Raw genomic sequence first — 12980 nt, 5'->3', positions numbered from 1 at the left:
TATGTCATGCTAATAATAAAAAGAATGATACTATGTATAACAAGGGAGGACACTGTATATAATATCGAAGGACACTGTATATAATTAATAAATTAAATATTTTCACTCCCTCACTATATTACTTATTTAGCCCAGACACACTCATAATGTATGATCTCCAATCAAAATATGTCATGCTAATAATAAAAAAGAACACAACTATGTATAACAAGGGAGGACACTGTATATAATATCGAAGGACACTGTATATAATGAATAAATTAAATATTTTCACTCCCTCACTATATTACTTATTTAGCCCAGACACACTCATAATGTATGATCTCCAATCAAAATATGTCATGCTAATAATAAAAAAGAACACAACTATGTATAACAAGGGAGGACACTGTATATAATATCGAAGGACACTGTATATAATTAATAAATTAAATATTTTAGGAGAGGACATTGTGTAGTAAGGGAAGACACAGCTTAAAGAGAAACGGTATATGATAAAAGACCCTGTATACAGTAGGGGATGATACTGTATTTAATAAGCATTTTATTTAATAAGCTGATGCATTAAATAGGACATAAAGCTCTGAGCTGGCTGTGCGAACTAAGGATGGGGAAGTAGTCCAGATGGTGCTGTCATGTGCCTTGCGCGTGCCTTCTGTTCCTGGGTAGTCCATGTCACACTCCGTGCGAGGTCTGGCCGTTCTGTTGCAGACAGCCTGTTGGTGAAACACTATTCTATTTATGGTGAATGGTTATTGAGATCAAACATCCTGGTGCTCGAGACGCTTGGTACTTGATTGAGTATCCTCGTACTCATGCACCATGCTTAAGTCCCCTCCCCGCATGTTTCGCCGCTGTTTTTCAGACACTAAACATGCGCGGATTGCCTGACAATAACGGTAATACCATAGCCATATTGGCTACTGGCATTACTTTGATTGGTCGGTTGCATCGTGTGATTGGGTAATAGTGTAGAGAGCATTTCTGCTGGAGAAGGGACAGTGTGTTATAGCGTTATAGTACCAGCTGTTGCAACATTAACCCAACAGTCTTTTTCATGGCTAATTCAAATAGCTTCTATCCTATAATAATACCGCTCTTAGCTGCAATTAGTGTAGGGTTAGCTGCTAGAGTAGGGATAATGTATTAGAGGCATCTAGTCAGGCAGTCCGTGGTTCGTGGTGCTACCATGTGCAACCAAAGGTCCTTTCAGGGCCAATTTAAATAGATTATATTCTCTACAAATACCACTCTTAGCTGATAACCTAATGTAGAATTCGCAAGGCGTGCGGTAAGGGACGAGAAGTGGACGTCCCGCTGATCATGGTGCACACAGAGGCCTTGGTGGTGGGCCAGGGTAAACCATGCATCATGTAGACCTAGCTTCCTATTCCACTTTGCAGGGGACGTGGGACACCACTGTTGAAGCCAGAATAGTGCGAGTAAATTGTGTGTTGGATAGCAGATAATGCTTCCAGTCTGTTTCCGATCCCAGCACCACCCTGTATTCCACACGGATAATCCTCACCCTGATCCTCCTAGCTTCCACCTTGGCAAGTCCCAGGAGTTGGTATTCCAGTCAGACTCCGCACATGAGACCCGACGAGCGGCCATTTTGTGCAGTTCTCCAAAACTTTGAGGACTCAACCAAGATGGTGAGCGGTGATAATGCCATTATCAGCATAACCATCCCGCTTCTGTGTCTACTGAAACACTCTTTACTGACAAAGAGGAAGCTTTACATGTGGACCAGGTGGAGATGGTCCACAAGCAAACAAATAAAAAATTCTTGTTTTTTTTTCAACTATTGGAGTGCCTGGTTTACTGACTACTGCTATGGTTTTGGAACCTATCAGTGCACCATTATCTAGCCAGAAGTGCCATGTGTTATTTATACAACAGGGACAGGGGAACACTAGCAAAGGTCTGGGACAGTTTCATTAAACCCACCCAGCGCCCAGGCCCTGATGTGTGGGGTACTTTGGCAAGGAGGAAAAAGTTTATGAATATGGTGAAGGAATGTGTGCAAACAATAGATGTGGTTCTGCACCACCGCTGTACGACCTGTTTACAATCCTAGGGAGGAGTGGATTAGTACTCCCTTAGTAAGGCTCCGGTCCTGGGTGCTCGCTGATGAAACAGGATAGCTGTAGGTATGTGGAACCATATAGAAAAAAAGTCCAGCGGCACACCGAATCTCCGGTAAAAAAAAGTTTATTTTTTTATTGAATTAAGCAGTGGATATTAAAAAGGCAGTGAAGGAACCGGGTGCAGGATCCCTCACGGACGACGGCCGTTTCACGTTAAACACGCTTCCACGGGTCCAATGGTGAAGGAATACCTAGCCAACTGTAACACCTTTTTCCATGATTCCTCTGTAACATACAACTATTGGGTATCCAAGCTGGACACTTGTGAACTGTCCCTCTTCGGCTTGTAGGTGCTGGCCTGAGAAAATGTTTAGTGCAGCAGGAGACGTAATACCGTATTTTTCGGACCATAAGACGCACTTTTTTTCCCACAAATGTTGGGGGAAAGTTGGGGGTGCGTCTTATGGTCTGATTGTGGCTGCGGGGAATGAGGGTGCTGCGGTGGAGCGGGTCATCGGGGGCACGAGCAGGCTACTATAGCAGCCTGCCGTGACCACGTGTGCCCGCTCATTACATATGCACGCCCATCCTCCCGCCCATTTCTCAGCGCAGAAGCCGGCGCTGACAGGTGGGCGGGAGGACGAGCGGGGACGCGCGCATAGTAAAGAGCCGGTCCACATGATGACCCCTGGCAATTACAGCCTGGAGTGATCATGTGCGGCTGTATTCACTGCCCCCCGCACATCATTATCAGCGCGGGGTGCAGTGAATCAGTACACTCACCCGTCCCCGTGTGTGGAGCCGTTCCCCCGCAGCACGCGATGTCTTCCTGTCTGTGCCGGTCAGCTGATCTGTGCTGATCAGCTGATCGGCACAGACAGGAAGACATCGCGTGCTGCAGGGGAACGGCTCCACACACGCAGGTCAGCGGCGCAGAGAGGAAGATGATCGGTGCTGGAGGGAGTGAGGAAAAGGTGAGTATAAATGTTTGTTTTTTTTTCTCTGTGCTATAGGATACCGGCCATATACCAGGATGGTATATGAGCACGATGGGGGCATATAGCAGGATGGGAGTATATGAGCAGGAGGGATGGGGGGGTATATGAACAGGATGGAAGTATATGAACAGGATGGGGGTATATGAACAGGATGGATGGGGGGGATATGAACAGGATGGAAGTATATGAACAGGATGGATGGGGGGTATATGAACAGGATGGGGGTATATGAACAGGATGGGGGTATGTGAACAGGATGGGGGTATATGAACAGGATGGGAGTATATGAGCAGGATGGATGGGGGGGTATATGAACAGGATGGGGGTATATGAACAGGATGGGGGTATATGAACAGGATGGGAGTATATGAGCAGGACGAATGGGGGGTATATGAACAGGATGGGGGGTATATGAACAGGATGGGGGGTATATGAACCGGATGGGGGGTATATGAACAGGATGGGGGCTATATGAACAGGATGGATGGGGGCTATATAAACAGGATGGGGGTATATGAACAGGATGGGGGCTATATGAACAGGATGGATGGGGGCTATATAAACAGGATGGGGGTATATGAACAGGATGGGGGTATATGAACAAGATGGGGGTATATGAACAAGATGGGGGTATATGAACAGGATGGGGGTATATGAACAGGATGGGGGTATATGAACAGGATGGGGGCTATATGAACAGGATGGATGGGGGCTATATGAACAGGATGGGGGTATATGAACAGGTTGGGAGTATATGAACAGGATGGGAGTATATGAGCAGGATGGTTGGGGGCTATATGAACAGGATGGGGGTATATGAACAGGATGGGGGTATATGAACAGGATGGGGGTATATGAACAGGATGGGGGTATATGAACAGGATGGGAGTATATGAGCAGGACGGATGGGGGGTATATGAACAGGATGGGGGGTATATGAACAGGATGGGGGGTATATGAACCGGATTGGGGGTATATGAACAGGATGGGGGGTATATGAACAGGATGGGGGTATATGAACATGATGGGGGCTATATGAACAGGATGGATGTGGGCTATATGAACAGGATGGGGGTATATGAACAGGATGGGGGTATATGAACAAGATGGGGGTATATGAACAAGATGGGGGTATATGAACAGGATGGGGGTATATGAACAGGATGGGGGCTATATGAACAGGATGGATGGGGGCTATATGAACAGGATGGGGGTATATGAACAGGATGGGGGTATATGAACAAGATGGGGGTATATGAACAAGATGGGGGTATATGAACAAGATGGGGGTATATGAACAGTATGGGGGTATATGAACAGGATGGGGTATATGAATAGGATGGGGGAATATGAGCAGGATGCTGGTATATAAGCAGGATGGGGGTTTATAGCAGGATCATATACAAGGCAGGAGGATCATTACCAGGATGGGGTACCTTAGTAGAGAATTTGGGGACATTACCCCCATAACAGTGTCAGCAGCAGATCCTCGCCCCATAACAGTGTGTCATGACCACATTTTTTTGCTTAAAGTTTTATTTTCCTATTTTCCTCCTCTAAAACCAGGGTGCATCTTATAGTCCGGTGCGTCTTATAGTCCGAAAAATACGGTAACTGATAGGCCGGGTGCATCCGCCTGTCAACTGAAAATGCTGACAGGCTGACTCTTATCAAAATGAGCAAAGCGATTAGCCCACACTTCTCAACTCCAATGGATGACAGCAGCAGAACCTAAAGGCAATTCTAATGTTTCTTTTATTGTGGTGTAGTCCATTGCACTGCTTCCCACTCAAACAAGGGTATATGGTCCTTGTCTTCTTTTTTTTGTGTCCTCCTCCTCTACCACCATACCAGCAGGGTCATTGTAGGAGTCCCATGCCTTCCAAATGTTAAAGAAAAAAAAACATTTGAGGCCCTCCTCTACATCTCTTACAGATAGTTTCGGAGTGCTTCCTTCTAATTTTGGCAGCCCTTGCATAGGCTTTACCACTCTAGAAGTCCAACCCAATAATTGTAAAAAAAAATGTAAATGTTTTAGGAGGCCCTTCTGTGCGAGTCTTGCTGGCTGTATTGCAATGCCTCCTTGTAATTTTAGCTAGGCCTCCCACTGACTGCATAGGCTTTCCCAGTTTCAGAGTCAGAATATTTTTAACATTGTACCAGAATTTAAGTAGAGACCCTCCTCTACTTCTATTACTGGCTCTAATGCAATCCCTCCTTGGAATTTTTGGATAGGCCTTTCACTTAGTGTATAGAGTTTATCTCTTTAAAAATTGTAAAAAAAAAAAGAATTGTCTGAGGCTCTCGTTTATATGTATTCCAGGGGGTATTGCAGTTCCTCCTACTAATTATTGCCAGCCCTTGCACTTAGTACATAGGCTTTATGAGTGTAGGAGTCTCACTACCTAACAAAGTTTAACAGAATGTGTATGAGGCCCTCCTTTATGTCTGATACAGGGTGTATCAGAGTGCATTTTTGCTAGTTCTTGCATTGTCTGCATAGGCTTTGTGAGTTTCAGTGTCCCTCCTTCATAAATTAACAGAATGTGTCTGACCATGCCACACACACCACATGAGAAGATAAGGTGGTTAAATATTAAACTTACATTCACCAGGGAATGTTTTTTTCACTATTAAAAGCAATGCGAACGTATATAAACATTGCATGTGAACAGAGCATTTTTATTTTATTTTATTTTTCTCTTTTTTTTAATTTACCCTTTATACAAGTCATTACACAGGAAAGAATGTATCAACATTTTTTGTTGTAAAATCCACTTTATACTCAGTTTAACGGTTCACTCGCTTATTCCTAGTAATACGAAAGAAGAGAAATAAAAGCTAACACATTCAGATGATCAGGAGAAGACACAGCATGGGAACAGTGAAAAGAAAAAGCAAAGTCCAACAATAAAATACAACAAGCTGTGATAGAAAGAGGTAATGGGATGGAGTGAAAAGGGAGGGGTGTAAATCACAGGCCTGAAGCTTTATAGAAAGACAACACACATGGAGGGGAGGAGGGAAAGAAGAGGGGCTTAGTCATTGTCATCCGGACTTCCAAGATGGAATAGTTTCTGAGCAGACGGTAGATCAGCCTGCGGCAGTCCCGTTTGGACTATGTCACAGGAGTAACAGACAGTCATGTGGTTTCTGGCCATAGAAGGTCACGGCATTTGGCTGCGCAGAATGCTCCCTGACTTTCCATTGTTCCTGCTGTCAGTATTCATTGATATAGGTACCTTTCCTGCTAGATTTTTATCTCCTCCCCTTTTGGACGCAGCAGGAGCTCGCCTTCCACCCAGCTGCTGATCATCAGTATTCTTTTGGTGCATAAATACCCCTTCCTTCCTTGGACTTGTGCTGGTGATATTATTCAGTTCATTCAAGACTTGGTTGCAAGCAGGTGGTTTGCACTCCTCTGCTATATCATTGCTAGAAACTTTGCTAAACTCCTACCTGTGTCATCTGTGGATAACTAGTTCATGCATTTTTCCCCTGTGTGTCCTCCTTGTGTCTTCTATAGTGTTTAGTGGGGTTGATGAAAAGCTTATCCCATCTGTTCCCTAAATAGGGCCCAGCACTAGGGATGCCTAGGATCAGGTATCTGGCTCGACGCATAGGTGCAGAACCTATCTAGGGTGGTGAAGGACCCCAGCAGTAGGTTTGGTCAGGGGTCACCTTCTTTCCCTTCCCTATACACTGGGTTTCCCTTTCTATTCGCCGTTTGCTTGGTACTTCCCCGTACCTAGCATGACAAACTAGATCTCTCCCTTGGCAAAATGAACTGGTTTCTGGTGATCCTAATGGGGTCCTCAAAGCTGTTCATAAGGTGCCAAGCCTCCTAGATGGCTCTTACAGTGTGTCGCCCAGGCACAAGTTCATAAAGTACAGAATGGTACGATAGGCTCCCAGAGGGCACAGAGTTCCTCAAGTAGTCCTCATGGGTAACCAACAGGTGCTGTGAAAAGCAACAGTCCCAAAAGACATGCACAGATGTTTCCCCCACGAACGAACATATTGGGCAGTACCAGGTTTTACACAGATTTCGGGTGTGCATAAATCACCGGAGGGGTCAATACACCCTGTATCGTCGTCCACGACAAGTCCTTGTGCATATTGGTCAACCTGTTTGACAACACATTAGTCTACACGGTTTTAGGCTATGTTCACACACTGCATTTTTTACCCGCGTTTTTTGTGCGTTTTTGCTACAGAAATTTCTTGAGAAATTCTTGTAACCTTTCTGCAGACATTCCCCCGCAAAACCTATGGGAAAAAAAATTAGCTGTGCGCACACTGCGTTTTTTTCTTAAGAAAATTCTTTCAGTAGATTTTCTTAAGAAAAAGAATGAGCATGTCACTTCTTTTCTGCAGCTAACTGCGTTATTCACTCCATTGACTAATGTAATCATGAAATCACGCAGGGAATAACGCAGGTAGCTAATTCTGTGCGTTTCATTGCGTTTTCCTGCGTTATTCCCGCGTTATTTCATGTTTTTCGGGACATAATGTTCATCACTGCCTGCGTTTTGCAGGGAAGTGATGTCATTATGACAGGAAGAAGAAGCTAAGCAAAAGGTAAACACACACAGAGCACTTCCATATGACCTCTATCGGGTGCCCGTGCAGTCTGTGTCCCGCTGCCTGCCAGTCCCATGGCTGCCACACTGCAGTATCAGCAGCTTCTCACACGGCAGTGCGGGCAGCCGTGGGGATGACGAGCGCTACTGTCAGGAGGTTAAATGAGATCATCACCTGCTGTGACGATCTCCTGCACTCCTGATGTCGGCGCTGTCACTGACTTCCGTTTCCCGACGCGTTCTCACGTCACGTCTCGACTAGCGGTAACGTCACAGGCTCCCGCGTGTCGATGAGAGCGCGGCGGGCAATGGAAGTCAGTGACAGCGCTGACGTCAGGAGAGCAGGAGTTCGTCACAGTAGGTAATGATCTCATCTAACCTCCTGATGGCAGCGCTCGTCATCCCCTGCAGTGACCTGGGCTGACCTATTGATGTTAGCTCACGTCACTGCACTACTCTCCCAGCCAATGGGGAAATTCTGTTCTTCATTGACTGGGACAGTGACTATGGTATGGATCGTCGTCAGACACCCTTATTGGATTACGCCGGACACGGATTTGATTGTTCTTTTCAATAAACTGGTGAAAGAGGGAATGTTTTGGGGAGTGTTTTTCAAATAAAACTTTTTTTGTTGTCTATTTTTTTATTTCTTACTGACTGGGTTGGTGATGTCGGGTATCTGATAGACGCGTGACATCACTAACCCCAGGGCTTGATGCCAGGTGACATTACACATCTGGTATCAACCCCATTTATTACCCCGTTTGCCACCGCACCAGGGCAATGGGATGAGTTGGGGAAAAGCGCCAGAATTGGCACGTCTAATGGATGCGCCACTTCTGGGGCGGCTGTGGCCTGCTATTTTTAGGCTGGGGAGTGTCCAATAATGGTGGACCTCCCTAGTCTGAGAATACCAGACCACAGCTGTCCGCTTTACCTTGGCTGGTGATCCAATTTGGGGGGTACCCCACGTTTTTTGTTTTAAATTATTTATTTAATGTAAAATAACAGCGTGGGGTGCCCTCTGTTTTGGATTACCAGCCAAGGTAAAGCTGCCAGCTGTGGTCTGAAAGCTGCAGACAATTGCTTTAAAAGATACGGGGGACCCCACGTCTTTTTTTTTTTAATTTTGTAAATTTTTCTTAATTCACCTATCCATCTGTCTATCTATCCATTATCTATCTATCTATCTATCTATCTGTCTATCCATCTATCTATTTATCTATCTATCAATTATCTATCTATTATCTATATTATTTATTGCTGTTAAAGCATTAAAAAACGCAGGGACCAACCTGCAAAAAAATGCACCAAAAACGCACCAAAACGCAACTAAACACGGTAAAAACGCATGTGTTTTTCGGTGCGTTATTGGTGCGTTTTTTTAACGCAGGTGTGCTAATCCTTCACTGTCAAGAAATTTCTTAAGAAATTTCTTAAGAAAAATCCTTTTTCTATTGCGCACAGAGCCTTAAGCATGTTTGCGTGGAGTCGTTTGAATGGACTCCTAGTCCTTTGTATGATGAGTTTGTGGACAGTCTTTGACTTCCATAAATCAAGCTCGAGTCCCTCCAGCTAATGTTCCTCCATGAACTCGACAACGTCTCTGTAGAACCAGGCAGCTGTGCAGTTGTAGGGGTAGGCACTGTCCCACTTGGGTCTCCTCTAAAAAGGAAACAGGATATGGATCTACCTGTAGAATCTCTCGACTCGCACAAACTGCCAAACACAATCACAAACAAAGGAGGCCCGCAGGAGGGTGAGGATATCTGGGATGCCATTCCCCTCTTGGCAACTACCCAAAACTTAGAATACGAGGGGCTGCTGATAAGTCTTTGGCTTTGTGATCTTTTTTTGTTTCTACGGTAACGAATGTTACATCACATGAAAGCCTTATGTGTTTATATGTTTTCAAAATTTTGTGTTTGTTGCTTATGGCAACAGTATTCTACGCACGTGGGAAAACAATATGGTGAAGTTTAAAGCGATATTCACAGCAACTGAGAGCAGAGGATTGATAAAATTCTTGTTTCTCAAGAAAAATCCATGAAGGATATCCATGGTGATGTGTCATAGACATTGGGGCATCAATGCCCTTCATATTCCACAATTAAGAACTGGGTTGCCAAATTTAAAACGAGCCACTTCAGCACCAATGATGAGGAACGTCCTGGAGAACCGAGAGTGGTTGTTGTTCCGGAGATTGACGATGCTGTGCACAACCTCATACTGGAGAATCGATGAATTTCCGCTAAAGCAATAGCAGACATTATGGGGATTTCCTGTGAACGTGTTTGTGTCATCATGCATGAACATTTGGACATGAGGAAGCTTCTGCAAAGTGGGTTCCCAAATGTTTGACAGTAGATCAGAGAAGCATGCGAGTGAAAACTTCCCGGTCCATTTGTCAGCATTTCCGGACTGATAATAACTTCCTGGATCGACTGGTCACTATGGATGAGACCTGGATTTATTTGTATGACCCTGAAAACAAGGAGCAGTCAAAAGAGGGGAAGCACAGTGGTTCTCCTCGTCCAAGGAGGTTCAGGGTACAAAAAATGCCACTAAGGTAATGGCGTGTGTTCTGGGATAAGGAGGGCTTGCTGTTAGTGGACTACTTTCAAAAGGGTTCCACCATCAATGCAAGGTATTACATTGAACTATTGGACCAATTGAAGGCAGCTCTGAAGGCCAAAAGGCACGGCAAGCTGTCCAAAGGAATCTTGTCCCTGCAAGACGACGCCTCGGTCACACTGCACAAGCGACCACGGCAAAACTGGCAGAGCTGGGCTTCCAGCTGGTTGGCCACCCACCTTATTCACCAGATATAGCTCCCTCCAACAATCATCTGTTTCCAAACCTGAAGAAACACCTCAAGGGTACCAAATTTCACACCATTTCTGATGCTATGGCTGCTACGGATGCCTGGTTTGAGGCACAATCGAAATCCTTCTTTTGTGTTTCATCAGTGAAGCGTATGTGGAATAAATTTAAAGTTTCATCATCCTATCTCGTTTCTTTTTGGGTAAAGCAAAAGACTTATCAGCAGCCCCTCGTATATCATAAATTCAGAGCATTTCATAATTTCTCTACTATCAACTGAACGATTCCTCAAATATGTTTTATCCTGCAATTCTCTGTAAAAAATTATGCAAATTAAGAAGGATGATTTCTAGCCCACCTAGATTGCATTCAATTACAATCTTATCTAACTGCAACAAGATACCTAGATGAGTTTGCAAATCTGGTGGTGATAACTTGGCCACAATATTTGACATCAAACTGCTCCCAGGTAGTCTGGTGAGCGAATCTGGACATCATTAGCACCCTAGATTCATCCTTGAATGGGCAATGTCTTCCATCCTGAGGCCTCTTTCACACGTACGTGCCTCCGTGTTTGGCAGTTTTCTCACGTACCGGAGACACGCACACACATAGACCTAGGTATTCCTATGGATTTGGACACACATAAGTATTTTGGCAACGGAACGTGTGTCCGTTCCATACTTACGTGTGTCCGTTCCGTACTTATGTGTGTCCATGTGCTCCACACGCCGACATGTCCGTTTTCTCTCCGGCATCACGGGTGTCACACGGAACGCAGACGTGTCACACGTGATGCACACGGACCACATGGATGTGTTCCGTGTGACACGCACCGGAGAAAAAACATGTGTCTGTATGAAAAAAAACCAAAACATTACTCACCTTCTCCAGCCCATCTGTCTCTGCCGCTGCTGTCACTTGCTGCCGACCGCTGCTCATTATGCTCATTGAATATTCACTTCACTGCCGCCGGAAGCTGCAGCAGTGGGGAATCGGCAGGACCAGAGACCGAAGAGCAGCACCAAGGACAGCGACGCCAGGGACAGGTGAGTAGAAAGTTCCCGTTCTCCGTGCGTTATCAAGGATAACACACGGAGAACACACGTGTGCCATAAACACGGCTCACAGAGGGCAAAACACACCTCTGACATGTCAGTGAAAAACGTGCGTGATTTTTCAGGGATGTGTGAGAGAGGCCTTAAGAAAAGGAGTAATTTGCTTAACTCCTTGCTTTCCTATTCTTTTTATAGGGAATATAAATTCTATATCAGTAGCAGGACCAGAGGAGCCTCGTACATGAATGAAGGAGACATCTCCGGCATCTAATGTCTACAGTTAGGTCCAGAAATATTTGGACAGTGACACAATTTTCGCGAGTTGGGCTCTGCATGCCACCACATTGGATTTGAAATGAAACCTCTACAACAGAATTCAAGTGCAGATTGTAACGTTTAATTTGAAGGTTTGAACAAAAATATCTGATAGAAATTGTAGGAATTGTACACATTTCTTTACAAACACTCCACATTTTAGGAGGTCAAAAGTAATTGGACAAATAAACCAAACCCAAACAAAATATTTTTATTTTCAATATTTTGTTGCGAATCCTTTGGAGGCAATAACTGACTTAAGTCTGGAACCCATGGACATCACCAAACGCTGGGTTTCCTCCTTCTTAATGCTTTGCCAGGCCTTTACAGCCGCAGCCTTCAGGTCTTGCTTGTTTGTGGGTCTTTCCGTCTTAAGTCTGGATTTGAGCAAGTGAAATGCATGCTCAATTGGGTTAAGATCTGGTGATTGACTTGGCCATTGCAGAATCTTCCACTTTTTTGCACTCATGAACTCCTGGGTAGCTTTGGCTGTATGCTTGGGGTCATTGTCCATCTGTACTATGAAGCGCCGTCCGATCAACTTTGCGGCATTTGGCTGAATCTGGGCTGAAAGTATATCCCGGTACACTTCAGAATTCATCCGGCTACTCTTGTCTGCTGTTATGTCATCAATAAACACAAGTGACCCAGTGCCATTGAAAGCCATGCATGCCCATGCCATCACGTTGCCTCCACCATGTTTTACAGAGGATGTGGTGTGCCTTGGATCATGTGCCGTTCCCTTTCTTCTCCAAACTTTTTTCTTCCCATCATTCTGGTACAGGTTGATCTTTGTCTCATCTGTCCATAGAATACTTTTCCAGAACTGAGCTGGCTTCATGAGGTGTTTTTCAGCAAATTTAACTCTGGCCTGTCTATTTTTGGAATTGATGAATGGTTTGCATCTAGATGTGAACCCTTTGTATTTACTTTCATGGAGTCTTCTCTTTACTGTTGACTTAGAGACAGATACACCTACTTCACTGAGAGTGTTCTGGACTTCAGTTGATGTTGTGAACGGGTTCTTCTTCACCAAAGAAAGTATGCGGCGATCATCCACCACTGTTGTCATCCGTGGACGCCCAGGCCTTTTTGAGTTCCCAAGCTCACCAG

The sequence above is a fragment of the Anomaloglossus baeobatrachus genome, chromosome 8 (assembly GCF_048569485.1).
Source record: "Anomaloglossus baeobatrachus isolate aAnoBae1 chromosome 8, aAnoBae1.hap1, whole genome shotgun sequence".
NCBI lineage: Eukaryota > Metazoa > Chordata > Amphibia > Anura > Aromobatidae > Anomaloglossus > Anomaloglossus baeobatrachus.
Note: the sequence above shows the minus strand (reverse complement) of the source record.